Source organism: Crotalus tigris, unplaced genomic scaffold (genome assembly GCF_016545835.1).
Source record: "Crotalus tigris isolate CLP2741 ecotype Arizona unplaced genomic scaffold, ASM1654583v1 scf7180000018825.4774228, whole genome shotgun sequence".
Classification (NCBI taxonomy): domain Eukaryota; kingdom Metazoa; phylum Chordata; class Lepidosauria; order Squamata; family Viperidae; genus Crotalus; species Crotalus tigris.
In genome coordinates this window covers 2,950,139-2,967,894 of record NW_024097215.1, presented here as the reverse complement: position 1 = coordinate 2,967,894, position 17,756 = coordinate 2,950,139, and the positions used below count along the sequence as shown (strand labels likewise).

General features: G+C 40.3%; 1 protein-coding gene across 8 annotated transcripts in view; it reads left to right on the top strand.

Annotated features, from left to right (window-relative positions):
- The window catches only part of PKNOX2 (PBX/knotted 1 homeobox 2), a 271,719-nt gene that overhangs the window by 219,084 nt on the left and 34,879 nt on the right, over positions 1-17,756 (top strand). The gene's annotated exons all lie outside the window — the stretch shown is intronic.

Sequence of the window (17,756 nt, the reverse complement as noted above, 5' to 3'; positions counted from 1 at the left end):
ACCTACGCAGAATAAGAGAGCTGGAAGGGACCCTGAAGATCTTCTTATCCAATCTCTTGCTCAAGGGAGAAACCTTATCCTACTCCAAAAATCCTTTCCTTTACGAAATCCTTATAAAAGATTTGTACAGAGCCCATTGATAGAGCAGGGGTCCTCAACCTTGGCAACTTTAAGACTTGTGGACTTCAACTTCCAGAATTCCTCAGCCAGCAAAGCTGGCTGAGGAATTCTGGAAGTTGAGGTCCAAAAGTCTTAAAGTTGCCAAGGTTGAGGACCCCTGCTATAGAGCATGTGACAAGTTAAATTCTAGCAAACGGGCTGGAAAAGAGCTCTCTCTTGAAACTCCAAAGAACAGTGATCAGTCATAGACCAGGCCTTCTTACATGGTAACATCTGGGACTGGTGGTGAATTTTGTGGGTTACAAGCTGAGGAAGAAGGTATAGTTCAGGAGTTCTCAACCTTGGCAACTTTAAGACTTGTGGACTTCAACTCCCAGAATTCCTCAGCCAGCTTTGAAGTTGAAGTCCACAAGTCTTAAAGTTGCCAAGGTTGAGAACCCCTGGTATAGTTGGAACAAATGACTCAATAGCCTGCCGTGGGTATAAATCTTTCTGGTACAGTAGTTGTGGAAAGAAGAGCTGAAGCCCTGTTGCCTCTTGAGAAGAAATTCTGCCAAGTTGTCATTATTTGATTGGAAAACATCATCCAATCATCTTCCAGGAGAACTTTCCATATATGTAGATAAAAGCCGCAAGATGCTAGATCTCCACATGATTTTAAATATGTCCCATAAAAGTTACCAACTTAGCTCTTGGACAGCCTTGTTGCACAAAGTATTCCTCTATTTGATTATTCAAAAATGACTATTTGACATGTCATTTTCATCCCATGAAGTTCCAGGCATTATTTCTAAGGCTATAAATCTGCAATTCAGTTTTTTTTTTTTTTTTTTTACAAATTTGATGATTAGGAAATGATGGTTCTTAATAGGATATGAGGAATCGCGATGGCTCAGCAGTTAAAAACAGTGAGCTCGTCAACTGGAAAGCTGACAGCCCGGGTTGGAGACCCGAGCACTGTGCAACGGATGAGCTCCCGTTCCTTGCTCCAGCTCCTGTCCATCCAGCAATTCGAAAGCATGCAAATGCAAGTAGATAAATAGGTACCACTTTGGTGGGAAGGTAACAGCATTCCGTGCGCCTTTGGTGTATAGCCATGTTGGGCACATGATCACAGAAAATGTCCTTGGACAACGCTGATTCCCTTGGCATCGTGCCCTAGAGTCGGACACAACTGGACAGGGAAACCTTTATCTTTATTAATAGAATATATGTGTTCCTTTATTCCCTTTCAGAGGAAACATTCCACACACCCAGCATTGGTTTAATTACACTAAAAAAATTTTCAAAAAAAGACTTATCACCAATATAACATTTTGAAGACCCAAGAAACTCCTAGGTAGTGTATTATATTAGTTGTCAAGTAGTCAGCTCTGTTCTCAAGGCTAGTCCAGTGTCTTTGGTTGTCACCATTTGTCACCTTCTTCACCGCTTCACAAAAACAGCTTTCTGTATCTGCTTCCTACTTACTCCGAGGATACTCTAATAAATCATGCCCAAGAATGTTGTCTTGTTCATAAATGTGCTGCTTACAAACATGGCTAGTATGGCATGTAATCTGAGAAACAGCTCTTTTTTTCATACCCTAGCTCGCAGGATTGAAATTGTTTAATTGTTTGATAAAAAATTGCACTTATCTCTCCCTGTTTATATTCCTAAAGAGGAGATCTATTAGATATTAAATACCATCATTACTATAAAGAAAAAGAACACCTGCACTCTATTCTCTTAGAATTTAACTTCTCCCTTACTAGAATATGCAAAGGATGATTATTATTTGAGTGAAAATAGGTCAACCCCAGAATGAGTATAATGTGATTTGCACCTGGATGTATTAAAATTATTGTATATATTTGAGTAAAATCATAGCAATGCTGTTGCAAGTGGCTTAGCAGCATCCTCTTTACTTCACACAGAAGTAAGTTCTACCAAGCTCAATAGGACTTACTTCCAGGTAAGCGGATAAGGATAGGAAATTTATATTAGCAGGCCAAATATTTCTTTAAACTGAAGAGTCTACATAAAAAAAACCTCTCTTTGAAACCCAGAAAAATATTTCCAATGCAGTTTATGATCCAAGTTGCATTATTTCCTTTACAATATGTTTTGAGGTTGAGGTCAAAATCCTTCTCTCATTCTGTTTGGTTTTTGGAGATGGCAGAACCTAGCTGGTGCTTTACCTTCAGATAAGCTAGGAATACAATTCTTAAGATCCCAAATAAATACGGCTTTTTATGCGTTTTGCCAGAGAGAAATCAGAAGACAAATGTCTGCTCACATTCCGTAGGGACAGTCATGTTTTTTATGATAATATAGAACTTTGCAGAATCTGCAAAAGATGCATAAAAACCCACTCCCAAAATATATAAATTTCAACAACATCTGGCATACATGCTCATATTCTGTGATCATTTGATACTATTTTTTTTGAAGTTTTCAGGTATGGGTTTCTGGAGAAGACACGTATACATACATACAAGAACCTATTTAAAAGTTAGAAAAGAAACTACATACTGTGGGGGGGGGGAAGTATTATATAGGATCAAGCTGCAGCATTTATTTACTCTTAACGTCTTTCTCAACACTTGACATGTTCCCACATCATCAAATCTATAATGCTTGGCAAAAGCATAACTTTAAAAAGGAAATCTGATTCAACCTGCTGAGTAGTGCCTCAATTATCTTTTACAAGATGAAAAAGATTGTAAAAGAAACATAAAAATGTAAGCTCGTAGAAAATAAATATACTTTTCTTACAATTTCTATTCCCTAAAAGAAGAAAGAGAGATGCTTTTGGAAAGAATAATATCTTTTTTAGGCATGAGTAACCTACGGTCAAGAAAACTAAAAGGAGATTTACAAAAACGTCAGTGTGTTACTAGAAGAGGAGTCTTTCTACTCAGAAAGTATCCAATGGGATCATCTCTGTTTGGATGAAAAGCAAGCCAACAAATATTATGACAATCCCAAGTTTAAGTTCCAATCAGAGATACAGACGAAAGAGAACTCCTAACGGTTTTATGGGACTTTTGAACCCTTGTTGATACAACACCCTCAACAATGTCAAAATAAGTATAGGAGACTGGGACGCGATGTGATGGCTCAGTGGTTAAAGAGGCTGAACTTGTCAACTGGAAAGTTGAGAGCCCGGGTTTGAGACCCGAGCTCTTTGTGATGGGGTGAGCTCCCATTACTTGCTCCAGCTCCTGCCCACAGAACAGTTTGGGGGTATGCAAATGCAAGCAAATAAATAGATACTACTTTGGTAAGACGGTTATAACGTTCAGTCGTGCTGGCCACATGACTATGGAAGTGTCTTCAGACAACACTGGCACCTTCAGCTAAGAAACAGCGATGAACACTAGCATCAGGTATGACTGGGCAGCAGAAACCTTTACTTTTATAGGAGCCTGGAATGTTAAAAGTTGAAAATAAAATATCATGTAATATAATGGGAAAATATGGACTCCGTATACAGAATGATGGAAAAGGCAGAGTTCTGCCGAGAAAATACTAAGTTTATAACAAATACCTCATTTCAGCAACCTAAAAGATATTGCTGCATGGACAATCACCAAAATTAAATTGATTGTGATGTCAACGCTGCTAATATTGAATATTCTTGCTTTGACAAAATATGCAGAACTGTCTGGTATTTTTAGAGTTAATTCAGATGACGGAGAAAAGGGAGGGGAAATAACAAAAGCCCGGGAAAAGGAATGGAAGTGAATCTCTGCCCTCTGGGCTAATTGGAAGATGTGACTTGTGACTGCAAGATAAGGGAGGGGGTTAGCAATAAAAGTTAGATGCCAGCAAGAGGAATTCAGATTCTGGCATAAACCTCCATGATGTGCCATCAATTTGTAACACTGGTAATAAAGGCTTTAGGATAAACATGCCTGGAAGTTCTTTGAAGTCTTTCATTAGTCGGAACCATGACATGTATATTCTTCAAGTAAAGATGGAAACCATCTATTCTGTCGGCAAAGCCAAGAATGAGTGCAGATTGTTCAAACTCCTTCTTGCAGTGAAACTAAAGAAAACAAATAAAATCATCAAACCAGCAAAGTTTGTCTTCAGTAATGTGTGATAGGATTATGCGGTGATGCTACAGCATATAGATTTAATGGATTAGAATGGATAAATAGAATGCCTGAACAGTTCTGGGCTAAAATTTATGACATCATTAAAGACAACACAAAGATATCCAGAATTACAAGGGAAAAAGGCCACAGAGGAAGGAGAAACTGTACCCCATTAAAGCTGAGTTCCAGATAAGATCAAGAAGAGATAAGGAAATGTATCCAAATAATCAGTGCAGAGAAATCAAGGATAATGATAGAAAGGGAAGGTCATGAGATTTATTTAAGAATGTTACCGAAATCGTAAGAAATTTTAATGCAAAGAGGGACATAAAAATAGGGTAAAGAAGACAAAAATCTGTCAGAAAAAGAAACTACAAACATGAGATGTTTCAAATGTACAAATGTACAAAAAGGGTTTCTATTAAAATATACCCAGACATTGGAGAAAATAAGTTTAATGGGCCCTGGAAAATACTGCCAACAAAGCTGTAACTGTTGCTGAAATGCCGGCACAAATCTTTAAAACCTTGCAAGATGATGGAGTGAATCTGCCAAGCAGGTATGAAAAACATAGCAAGGGGCCATGGGACTGGAAAAAATAAACACAGGTTCATTTACCAGAAGAGAACAATCCAACTACCAAACAACCTGTTTATCTCATTTGTTATAAGATAACATTTCAGAGTGTGCATCCAGGTTTCAACAATACACGGGCCAAGAGCTCTCCAGGCTGGATTCAGAATCACATTGCTAACATCCAGTGGATAATGGGGGAAAAAAATCTATTTTTGCTTTATTGATTTTGGAAAAGCTTTTGACTGTGTAGAACGTAGACTGCACATACTGTGGATAACCCTTAAAAGCATGGGCGTACCAGCTTATATCAGCATGTTAAAGAATTTATATGAAGACCAAGGGAAGACAAAAGAAAACAGAATATGGAGCAATTTTTCAAAATTGGGAAAACAATGGACCAAGTTTAATTCGAATTAAAATTGCTTGGAGACACATTAACAGCCTCGGATACCACTTTGATACCTGGAAGTCAGAAAGACTTAAAGAATCTGTTATTAAAGATGAAAGAGTGCAAAAGCTGGTCAATATTAATACTAAAAGTTATATATATATATATATATATATATATATATATATATATATATATATATATATATATATATATAATTAATTTATATATATTATATATATATATATATATATATATATATATATATATATATATATATGTAGGTCTTTGGTTGTTTGGGTTTTCTCCCGCGTAAAATTGGAAGTGTCTTGGCGACGTTTCGACGAAGTCCCATTCGTCATCTTCAGGCTGGTGTTTTCGGCTTCGTGCTTCTAGGAAGCCAAAAACACCAGCCTGATGATGACAAATGGAACTTCGTCGAAACGTCGCCAAGACACTTCCAATTTTACGTGGGAGAAAACCCGAACAACCAAAGACCTACATACAAACACCCGCAAAAACCTCAGAAAACACACACACACACACACACACACACACACATATATGCATATATATGCATATCTTAATTTTATAACATTAATAACATAAACATTTTAAAATGTCAGCTGGCAAGGCCAACCCAATGCAAACAGGGGGCGAAGAAACTGAAGTAATAACAGGCTTTATTTTCCAGGACTGAAAAATCAACAAGGATGGTGACCATCATTTTAAAATAAAGAAAAGTGAGTCTGCTACCTGAAGAAATGACTCTGACAAACCTGGACAAAATATTAAAGGGCAGAGACATCCTACTGACATCAGAGGTACATCTTTTCAAGGCTATGCTTTTTCCAGTTATATCATATGGTTGTAAAAGCTTGGAGCATCAGAACAGCTGAATGAATTTTTTTAAAAAAATGATGCCGTTGAATTTTTATCCCAGAAAAAAAAAGCTGATAATATCTTGAACTGCAAGAAGATCCAACAATTCAGTGCTCAATAAAGAAAAACTCATGAAAACATCAATGATGAGGCTAAAGCCTACATATTTTGGACCCTTTATGTTCAAAAGCAAGAGTCAACGGAGGGGATCCTGATACTTGGGAGAAATGGAAGGCGATTGAGAAAAGAACCAATACGAGACAAGGTGGCTGGATACGACTGACCACAATTGTGGGAACCTAAAAAAAACCAGCTACTCCAAGAGCAAACTATTGCCCACCAGATCACAGAGAGCCAGAGGTTACTGAACAATATGAAACAACGATAAAATAACAAAAAACAAAACAATTCTCTCTTTTTCCCCTCAATAATCTATTTAACAGAATAACAGAGTTGGAAGGGATCTTGGAGGTCTTCTGATCAAGGTGTCCTTAACCCCTGGGCTGCAGACCACTACTGAACCGCGGCCTGTTGAAAACCGGGCTGCACAAGTGGCGGGTGAGCACGTGCGTACACGCAGCTCCACTTGCATGAGCGATGGGCACTTGCACGCGCAAAGCGCCAGTCGTGTAAGCAAAGTTGTGCAAATAGAGCTGTGCGCATGCCTGTTGCCCACGAAAAACCATCCCCTCCTCCCCTATCCACAAGACTGCCAAGCCAGAAAAGTTGGGGGTGCTGCTCTAGTCTAACCCCCCCTCCTCAAGCAGGAGACCATTTCAGACAAGTGGCAGTCCAATTTCTTCTTAAACATCTCCACTGAAATTCAATCAATCAATCGGAATAGAGCTGGAAGGGACCTTGGAGGTCTTCTAGTCCAACCCCTTGCTCAAGCAGGAGACTCTATACCATTTCAGACAAATGGCTGTCCAGTCTCTTCTTAAAAACCTCCAGTGATGGAGCACCCACAACTTCTGCAAGGCAAGCCGTTCCACTGGTTAATTGTTCTCGTTAGGAAATCTCTTTTTGTTTCCATCCATTGCTTCTTGTTCTGCCTTCAGGTGCTTTGGAAAATAAGTTGACCCCTTCATTTTTGTGGCAGCCCCTCAAATATTGGAACATTGCTATCATGTCTCCCCTGGACCTTCTTTCACTAGATTAGATATACCCAATTCTTGCGATCGTTCTTCGTATGTTTTAGCCAGGCCCCTAATCATCTTTGTTGATTTTTACAATAATTGTACTAATAAATATATCGATAATAATTTATGTTTTTATTTATAAGTCATAAATATTATATATAAATACTAGTTCCAGACCCAACCTCTCTGCTCTTTGTTCAAAACCAAATTCTCTCTTATCCTTTGCAGTAGACTGAAACCCCATTAGCCCAACCCCACCCTTTGTACAAGAAGCAGATTTGTTTGTTTGTTTGTTTGTTTTTAATTTGCTATGCCATTCCAATAGTATCAACGAACAAACAGGGAATCAGATACCAGCTTCACATTGAATGCTTCCTTCCTAGTCTAAACCATGCAAGTTACTCCTCTGCTGATGTTACCTGTTTTGTTTTGTTTTGTTGGCCACCCCACCAAAAAAAAAAAAAAAAAATGAATATGCAAAAGATCTATTCTCTTAATTCTTTGCCAAATGAAAAATGCATAGTTACAATCACTCCCTTTCCCCAAAAAGAAGAGCATTCAAGGGTTAAAGCTGCTTTTTCTTCAGAAGACAGGCTCAGGGGACATATTGACAAGTTTAGAGATTGAGATAGCTGGAGACAAGCAAAAATGCAAAAGCTCCAGATTGTTAGGAGAATGAAATGGAATACTGTTAGCAGAAAGGACCCGTGTTTTAGAGATATAGTTTAAAACATGGAAATTTTGAGTGAGCATTGTTAGAGCTGTCCTGCCCATCACATGGATCAACCTCTTTGGTTCAAGCTATCTGCTGTCTATAACTGGATGGTGATTTCTGCCTGTAGAATAATATTTTAAAGATGCCAGGGACAGTTTTTCAAGCCGGCTGAGTGGAGGGATCTCTGAATGTTAAGTTAAAATCCATCTTTCTCTATGCTACAGTGCAAAGGCTAGGTTATTCAAACCCAGAGAGTTTATTTGGGGAGAAAAGGGGGGGAGGGGTGATGATAGAGTGGAAAAGTTTGGTTCCTGTTTAGATTTTACTGAACTATCTAAATCATTTAATTGTAGAAAGAAAGAATGAAAGAAAAAGAAAGAAAGAAAGAAAGAAAGAAAGAAAGAAAGAAAGAAAGAAAGAAAGAAAGAAAGAAAGAAAGAAAGAAAACATGCGCAGGCAGAGAGCCTATTGTGTCTTCAAATATTCTCTAGAAATGGACTTAATATTCCTTTACTGCTTTATTGTAGTTTCCCTTATGATCAAAATTAGCAAGAAACTTGCATAAAGGAGAACAATAATTGCTCAACGAGCATCTCATTTGTAATTTATTGGTTTCTATTATTGCAAGTCGCCATGGCAACGCCTCGCATCCAGGGCGATGAGAGAGATGTTAGATATGAACTGACGGAGCTCTGAGTCCCAGCAAATGCAGATGCACAGTTTTATCAGTAATTTTCATGAAAATAATATGTGAGGAGTTAATGAGATGGAAAGCTGTCCTGTGGCTATTGTGATTTTTTTTTTTTTCTAAATGTTGATCTAATTAGAATGCATCGGTCAGGAAAAGTAATGAGGATTTAGAGCTTCACAAAGATGCGAGGATCATATCAGAAAATTAACACAAGTCTGTTGAAAATAATCAGCCCCTTAGAGAGGCATGGAAATGGCTCTTCTTCCCCTTCCTTGACATTTGGAGAAGGAATTTGTCTTCTGCGGAAAGGAAGGAATGACTGCACTTTCTTTTTCTCGTGCGGCCGGCTGCTGGGATGACACATTGCGCGAACCATTGGAGGGGAGACGGGCGTAAGCTTTGGATAAAATTAGTTTGATGTTGCCGGCTTCTGCTGAGGTGATGTACTGGGAGGCTGACGGGAGAGATCCCATTTCACGTAACTCAAGAACTAAAACTGGAGCCTATTTTGGGACTGACATTTGAAGAATGCAGGCCCAGCCAGAACAAGGCAGTAAGCTAGGACAAAAAATAAATAAAAATTAAGGGTTTGAAGCAGGATTTCATTTGGTTTTTAATCCAGTACAGAGAACCATTTTATATTTATGTGTGTTCCATTAAGTAATCTTCGACTTACGATCACAACTGGGCCCAAAATTTCTCTTGCTAAGCAAGACCATTATTGAGAGGGGTTTTTTTAAATTTTATGACTTAATTTGCCACAGTTGTTAAGCGAATCACGCAGCTGTTAAGCAAATATGGCTGCCTCATGGTCACCAGCTGGCCTCATGCCTGAGGCAGGACTAGAACTTAAGATCTTCCAGTTCCTAGTCTGGTGACTTAACCACTACCCCAAATTTTGGTCCTCCTTTCCTGCTTATCTTAGTGGCAGGTTTTTAGGGAGAGATTTGGAAGTCCTGGGTTTTCCACCTCAAATTTAATCACTCCACTCACTGGCTGATCCTGTTACTTAACCCTTTTTATCCATGGGAGGCAGAAAATGAACCAGAAACTTTCTGTTTATGCACTGCCTGTTTCCTATAGAACTCATCCATCCACGTAGGTGATCACGTTAATTGGGTGGCAGACAGAAAGCTCCCCAAAACTAAGAAAATGTTCAGCTTTTACTACACTAACTAGCAGCAGAATTTCAACAATGAAGTCTCCAGCCCTACCTGAAGGTAGCTTGGATTAAAGCTAGGAGTCTTCCATACAGCCCGCAAGTTCAGACACCGGTCTGGGCTAGATAGCCTTGTACTTCTACTCTGGAGATCTGAGGCATGTGGGCCCTGGCTCCTCTCCTTGCCCCCGAGTTGCCCTTTCTACACTTCCTGGAGAACAAATCAATCATCTGAATTCTGAAGGACAGATGGCCATGGGTCCAAATGTCTTTCTCCCAATTCCAAACATTGTATAATAGGCTGGCATTCCACCATTGTAATATAAGATGGGGAAAACTTGTTGAGTGCTATTTCCTCACTGTGCAGGATCCCTGCACATGTTGGGCAGGTCCAAAAGCATTGATCTTTCTGAAATGCCTAGCTGACACATTGCTGTTGGACTGCATTCATTCATCCTTGTCTCCCACGATGAGATCATAAACATGGGTCAGAGTAAAGGAGAGAGCAGGAGGGAGAGAGTGTCCGGCCATGAATCTGGGCTACAATGAGGTGCAGAAGAAATATCTGTGTTCTCCAGACTTCATTGCAAAGGCCGGAGGGCAACTTATATTTCCTAAGCATATAGTTCTGGTCACCATGATATAAAAAAAAGATGCTGAGACCCTAGAAAGGGTGCAGAGAAGAGAAACAAAGACAATAAAGAGTCTGGAGGCTAAATCATATGACGAATGGTTGAGGGGAGCTAGGTATGTCTAGCCCAGTGGTGGCGAACCTATGGCACACATGCCAGAGGTGGCACTCAGAGCCCTCTCTGTGGGCACGCATGCCATCGCCCCAGCCCCACCTCCCCCCACGGCCCCCTCCTCACCAGCAGCCCCCCTGGAGGAGAGTCGTCCCCAGGCGTGGCCCACATGGAGCAGCACAGCCAATGACATAGCCGGGCAGCAAGGACAAAACTCCGCCCTCGTGCCCCATAGCATGCAGATGATGCTGTGGGGTGTGGGCGGAGTGCCTGGCTGCTATGGCACTGCAGGGCTGCCTGGGTGATCTGCGGCGGACCATGGAAGCAGTGCGTGGCCCTGTGGGCAGGTCCCGTGGACAGGCGGGACAGGGGCGGGCGGAGGCAGAGCAGGCAGGGGGGGTGGAGTTTTGGGGCACTCGGTCTCTAAAAGGTCCGCCATCACTGGTCTAGCCTATCAAAGAGAAACATTAGGGAGCACACAATAACTGTCTTCCAGGACTTGAGAGATTGTCACAGAGAAGGGGGGCTTGACTTATTCTCCAAAGCACTAGAAGGCACAACAAGAAGTAATGGGTGGAACCTTGTTAAAGAGAGATCCAACCTAGAATTAGGAGAAAATTTTTGACAGTGAGAACAATTAATCAACGGAATAACTCACTTCCCAGAGTTGTGGGTGCTCCATCGTTGGAGGTTTTCAAAAATAGATTGGGATGATGTAAAGTCTCCTGCCTTGAGCAGGGGGACAACAACAACAACAACAACAACAACAACAACAACAACAACAACAACATAATAATAATAATAATAATAATAATAATAATAATAATAATAATAATAATAATAATATGCAAAAGGCGGCCTTATTAGGAACTGCTTCCATCCTGCGACGATATCTGTAATACCATCAAACATCCACATCTGCCTATCCCAGGTCCTGGGTAAGGACTCGATAGGTAGACAAAATGCCAAATCCAGTCTGAACATCTGGCTGACTGTGCGATGATCGATAATAATAATAATAATAGAGTTGGAAGGGATCTTGGAGGTCTTCTAGTCCAACCCCCTGCTCAGGCAGGAAACCTTATACCCTTTCAGACAAATGACTGTCCAATCTCTTCTTAAAAACTTCCAGTGTTGGAGCATTCACCCCTTCTGGAGGCAACTCGTTCCACTGATTAATTGTTCTAATTGTCAGGAAATTTCTCCTTAGTTCTAGGTTGCTTCTCTCCTTGATGAGTTTCCATCCGTTGCTTCTTTTCCTGCCTTCAGGCGCTTTGGAGAATAGCTTGACTCCCTCTTCTTTGGGGCAGCCCTGAGATATTGGAACACGGCTATCATGTCACCCCTCGTCCTTCTCTTCATTAGATTAGAGTTGGAGTAGAACACCTCTGAGGTCCCTGTGATTCTATGTTCCAAACAAACCTACCAGTTTTTCCTCTCTCATTTTCCTGGCAGAGCTCCTGTGCTTTTAAGAGGTACAAGAAAATAAAAGCAGAAGAACATTTTTCCAAATGGCTAAGCTATCCTACGGAATCAAAGTATCCCATGCTGTCTGCTGTATAATTTTCAAATGTGCAGGAGCCATACCCAAGGAAAAAGCTGGAAGATCTCAACAGACCCCCATTCAGTTCAATTCAGCACTTTGACTTTCATCCAAAATAGGATCCAGGTCATTTCTTTTTTATCTACACATGTAAAGGATTTTCCTGCATTTTATCCTGCAAGCATAAGGTGTTGATCTTTCTATTTGTTAATGGGAAATGCAAAACCACTTATAAAATTCAGACAGTATTTGCTGTTGATGGGACTTGTCTACGTACTATCCAACTCTTCCAAAGACGCCAGCTAAAATTAATCTTCATTTGCACTATATAATACTATACTATGTAATACCTTCCTCTGACTTACAAGAGGCTTAGGGTTTTTCCATTAATCCTGGAGGCAGATCAAGGTAACTGTGACCAACAGAATGACAGAACGTATAATGATGGCACCGGCCAACAAAGAGGGCCATTTTGCTTTGGCTGAGCATAGCTGGATAACTTATCTCACAAACCACAGTTATAAGGAAACCAGCTGTAGCACAATATATGAGCCTGGCCAAAAGCAATCAATTCTCGTGGGAGGGAATCGAAGCATTTGAGCAGAGTTGGAAATCTCAAAACTTTTATGGAAATGGAAATACAATAATGCCGGGGCTGCAAAGAGCATTTTATATTTTGTGTTTCTATTTGGAACTGATTCCCAATCGCTTCATAGTTCCGTAATGTTTTATATTCTCATTCCAACCGAGATGGAGACTTTTTTTCTTAAAGCAATATTAGTTTTCATAGTAGTATAAATAGGCGTTTTGTCTAAAGATCAGGGCTGGGTTGAGCATGACGTCAGAGGCAATGTAGCCATGTAATGCTATGAAGAGTCTGCTTGGCTTAATTCGAGCCCCATGCATTGTGCAGTGCTATACACTGTTCACACACCGGTGCGTTTATCATTACACTACAGCAGGGCACCTTGTGTTGGCTGCATCTCTTTCTTACTGCCAGTTTTCCCTCTGCTCTAAAAATAAACAAGCCAAAAGCATCCAGATCTTGCAGAAAGCATAGAAGAGAAATTTGACCTTTGCAAGTTCCACTGTAAGCTGATCGGAGCAACATGTGTGAGAGAACATCTCTATCTGTTGGAGATTTGCCCTTCGCCATTTATTCTGGGGCCGCTCTCAGCTTCCCAAGCAGTTCTACCAGCATTTTTAAAAAACTAATAATAATTTTGGATAAAATAGGTTTAGAATCACACATTCACAAATGCACATGTCTCTTTTTCAAAGGAAACTGATGCAGTCAATTCAAAAATGGAACGGGATGGATCTTACACAGTCCCAAGAAATCCCAGCTCCATGCTCTCAAATGCTGTGTGCAGAATCAGCCTCTTAGCACAGAATACAGTACAAATACTCCTTGGCTTATTCTGCAGAATGTTTCTAAACTTACTGAGCCATTTCATGTTTTCAGGCGTGTTGTCCCTCATCCTATTTTGCCTTCAACTTTTGGGCTCAGCCACGAATGCCCTTTTTACAGGCTCTTGCACTAGGTAGAGCAGTGAAGAGAGCGCTGAGGGTTCCAATCGTCACCACCAAGTGGGCGTGGCTGTGTCTATAAGTTGAACAGTGACATCAAAATAGTGCTTCACGCATCATGATGTCGTTCTGGAAATCGGCAAATTGCTTACATTCTGCCTCAAGTAGCGCTAGCGTATTGTTTGCAACATTTGTACGATGACGTCACGAAGCACACGACGTCACTTTCCCTCTCCTCTTACTGCAGACCACTAGGTCAATTGTCAAAAATATATTTCCGGGGTTCCTTTGAAACCATAGGATATCCATCCAGTGGATAGCAGACATAAAGCAGAAATACTGGTGGCATTCCAACTTCTGATTGCTCCATGTTCATTTGAAACCTTGAATAGAGTGTCCATTTCAACCATTCTATGCTTTCTATTCCAATTTTCCAACGAATGTGGGAAGGCTGAGAAAGAAACCACAATCAGAAGTATCACCAAGGTTGATTGTGGCAATGCTGGAAGTCATTGTATTGCATTCATGTTAAAAGTATTATTTGTCAGATTTATATTCCTGTACACACAGTGATTTATATTCTTCCAGTTACACCAGTGGTTCTCAACCTTTCTAATGCCACGACCCCATAATACAGTTCCCCATGTTGTGGTGACCCCCAACCACTTATACATCACCGGATGCCAGGGGCGTGGCCAAAGAAAAGGGGGGAAAATGGCGGACAGCTTTGTTTGGCGACCCCCGTGAAATGGTCATTCGACCCCAAATGGGGTCCCGACCCACAGGTTGAGAACCACTGAGTTACACAAAGAGATCCCTGTTCCAGTGTTATGTCCACAACAACAGTGATGCACAATGTCTCACAGAGAGAGCAGTTCCTTCCAAGTCTTCCAAGAGAACATTTGTGATAGAACTTGATTCTACATGCCATTGATGAAAACCCTCCTATACCTTTCTAGTACATGTAATAATCTTGCCTTATAGATGCTGTCAAGAACATAATATTGGAACAAATTATTTTCTAGGATATTTCTGTCTTTCTTATGGTATGATGCTATGCAGAATAGCTTCTGAGCTGTGGGAAGCCTACGGATCATGTTCAAAGTACTCTATGCTCTATCCATGAAGACTCTCAAAGCAAATGCTCATAATATGAGGGGGGGAGACTTGGCTGAGGTTGCCTTAACCACTCACATAGGTTTGTGCACTGTACATCCATATTACTGGCCACTCTCCATTAACTTCCTAATAGCAACATGTTTAGCTTCGTAGTTGACTTTGGCTTGATTTTTTCTCAGTTTCTGTCATTTAAACTCCCAGTACTGATGAGATCGCTGGGCATTTGATCATTAAAGTTAGGAAATGTTAATTATTTCCTATCAAAACTGCATGACCTTTTAGAGTTATTCCCAGTCATGGATACTGAACAAGTGCTTGGAATAATGAGAAACACAGACACTCTTGAGGGATCAGCTGTTCCAAATACAATTCTACTCTATAATTATTACCATACAACTACTGCTACTTCTTCTCGTTTTCTTTCCCTTGTTTCTTCTGTTAGCACTGGTCATATGTTGCAATCGCCTTGCAATTAAAAGTAGGAATTATTAATCATTATTATGGCATATATGAATTTAGCGGCGGAGGAGTGTTGGGGGATCCCATGAAAGGAAGCAGCATGTGGTTAGAGAGCTCTACAATATCTGAAGGGCTGTCACAGGGGAAAAGGTGTGGATTCAAATTCCTGAACAACTGATTCTCTGCATGGACACCGCTTCCGGAAGTCCATTCTGGGTCTGGGCCTCCGAGGTCCAGAACAGACTTCCGGAAGTGGCATCCACGCACTTCCAGTGAGCCATCCTGGGTCTGGGAGGGCTCCCCGACTCAAAACAGACTTCCGGAAGTGTGTAGAAAAAAGGCTAGGACTTCAGCCAGTTCACTAAAGTCAACAAAAAATTAACTACAGTTCTACCAAACTGGTGTGAACCAGCTGAATCCCATCACTGAAGAGATCCAAACTCAAAATAAAGAGGGAATTCCTGAACATGCATGTTCTTAAACATTGGAACCCCTGCCTTCCAAAATCATGGGTCCGGTAGTTTTCAAACAAAATTTGGACAGCCAGTTGTCTGGGATAATTTGAGGATTCCACTTTTGAGTATGGGATTGGATTAGGACAGTGTTTCCCAAACTTGACAATTTTAAGGCATGTGGACTTCAACTCCCAGAATTCCACAGCCAGCGTTGCTGTCCTCATGCCTTAAAATTGTCAAGTTTGGGAAACACTGGATTAGGAGACGTCCATAATCAAACATGATGATTCCATGATGCTATAAATCCCCAAGGCTGCTGATAAGATTAGTGAAGAGACGAAAGTGTTTGTCCCAAAGGTTGCTTTTTCAAAAGGCAACCGGTCTTTGTTTTTCCTTGAAGACGTTTCGCTTCTCGTACAATGAAGCTTCTTGAATGAGAAGCGAAACGTCTTCAAGGAAAAACAAAGTCCGGTTGCCTTTTGAAAAAGCACCTTTGAGACAACCATGACCTGGATAATTGAGAATCTCCACAGACCTTTAGGAAAGTGTTTATGTCTTTCTTTTTCTTTAGGGAAGCAAATTCTGGGTAACTCACAGCATGCCTCTTTTTGATATATTTCTGCACGGCAGCCTGTGGTGTTTATTCTTTACGTGTTTCGAGAAGGAAGATTATATTCTGACACATCTTACACTGTAAAAGATATCGACCTGAAGTAAAGTCAAGTGGACCATAGTGCAGGAAACAAATTTGTTACAGCATAATCAATTTGTTATTCTTTAAGAGGTGACATGACTGTTTGTTGTCTTTTTGTCACTGTTCAGTTCAGGCATTAATTCTCCAAACTGATACAGCGATCTGATGGAATGAAGTCATTGGCACTTTGCCAGGCTTCCATCTCAGCCATCACATTGGATTCAAGAGCCAATAACTGCAGCTGATTTTACGTTATTGATTAGCCCAAAATCCTGAATTGAAATAGGTGATTGGGAGGGAGAAAATTGAATAACAGCCTTAATGGGGATTAAATGTTATGTTTACTAGATGAACGTGTACATGTTTGTCTACGTATGTCTGGGTGCAATATCACATACTTCTCAGTAGCGATCTTTTTAATGGTTATATAACAATTATATTCTATATCCTTGTTATAAAATATTGAAGTATACACAGAAAAAGACATTTATTTTTGTCGTTGCTGGCATTATTGGTATTCAGACTTTATAGTGGGATTCTTACAGATAACTTTAAATTCCAAATTGAGTAGTTTATTATTGCATGATTAAGGTGGGAAAAGGGATGAGGATAGCTGAAATTGTGAGCAGAATGTGTTAATTTGCCTCGTTGGCATAGAGATGTATTTTAGAGAGAATTTCCTTTTTAAACATTTGATAAAAATGTTGATTTTAGAAGTGACTTTCTGGCTGCTGAATTGAATTTTTCTTGCATCAAATTAGTAAGTTATCATTAGTTTCATGGGAAGGAGGAATGGACAGATGTCCTTTTCAGAAGCCTTTCAAGGTTATGACACTGATCGTAGAGTTTGCTGGACTTGCCCTAAAGTTTGGTGGGAAAATATGCCATTAACTCAAAAGAGATACTCTAGGTTTGAATTTCATCAGTGAGTACTCAGTCTTAGCCCTGGACTATTTACATTAATTCACTGATGCCCTGTTTTCACTGAAGATGGTGTGGAATTATTTTAATTGATTAGAAACGCATTCAATGCTGTATTTACATTCTTGAATCCCAAGTCTCTTTGTAAACATCCCAAAGCTATCCTCCCATCTGCATAACTCATCTGAATGCAGTAATGATGAGGACGGAGCAGCTTTGCTGCCTCAGTGAACTGGAGAAATTATCAATCTTCTGCCCTTGGATTTTCACCCTAAAGGCAATAAAAGTAGGATTTGTCTCAGTTTAGGGTGGTGATGAAAACTAAGATGAAAACCTAGTACTAAGGAAAAAATTCCTGACAGTGAGAACAATCAACCAGTGGAATAGCTTTCCTTCAGAAATTGTGGGTGCTCCATCACTGGAGGCTTTTAAGAAGAGACTGGACAGCCACTGTCTGAAATGGAATAGGGTCTCCTGCTTGAGCAGAGGGTTGGATAGAAGACCTTCAAGGTCCCTTCCTACACTGATTTCTATCAT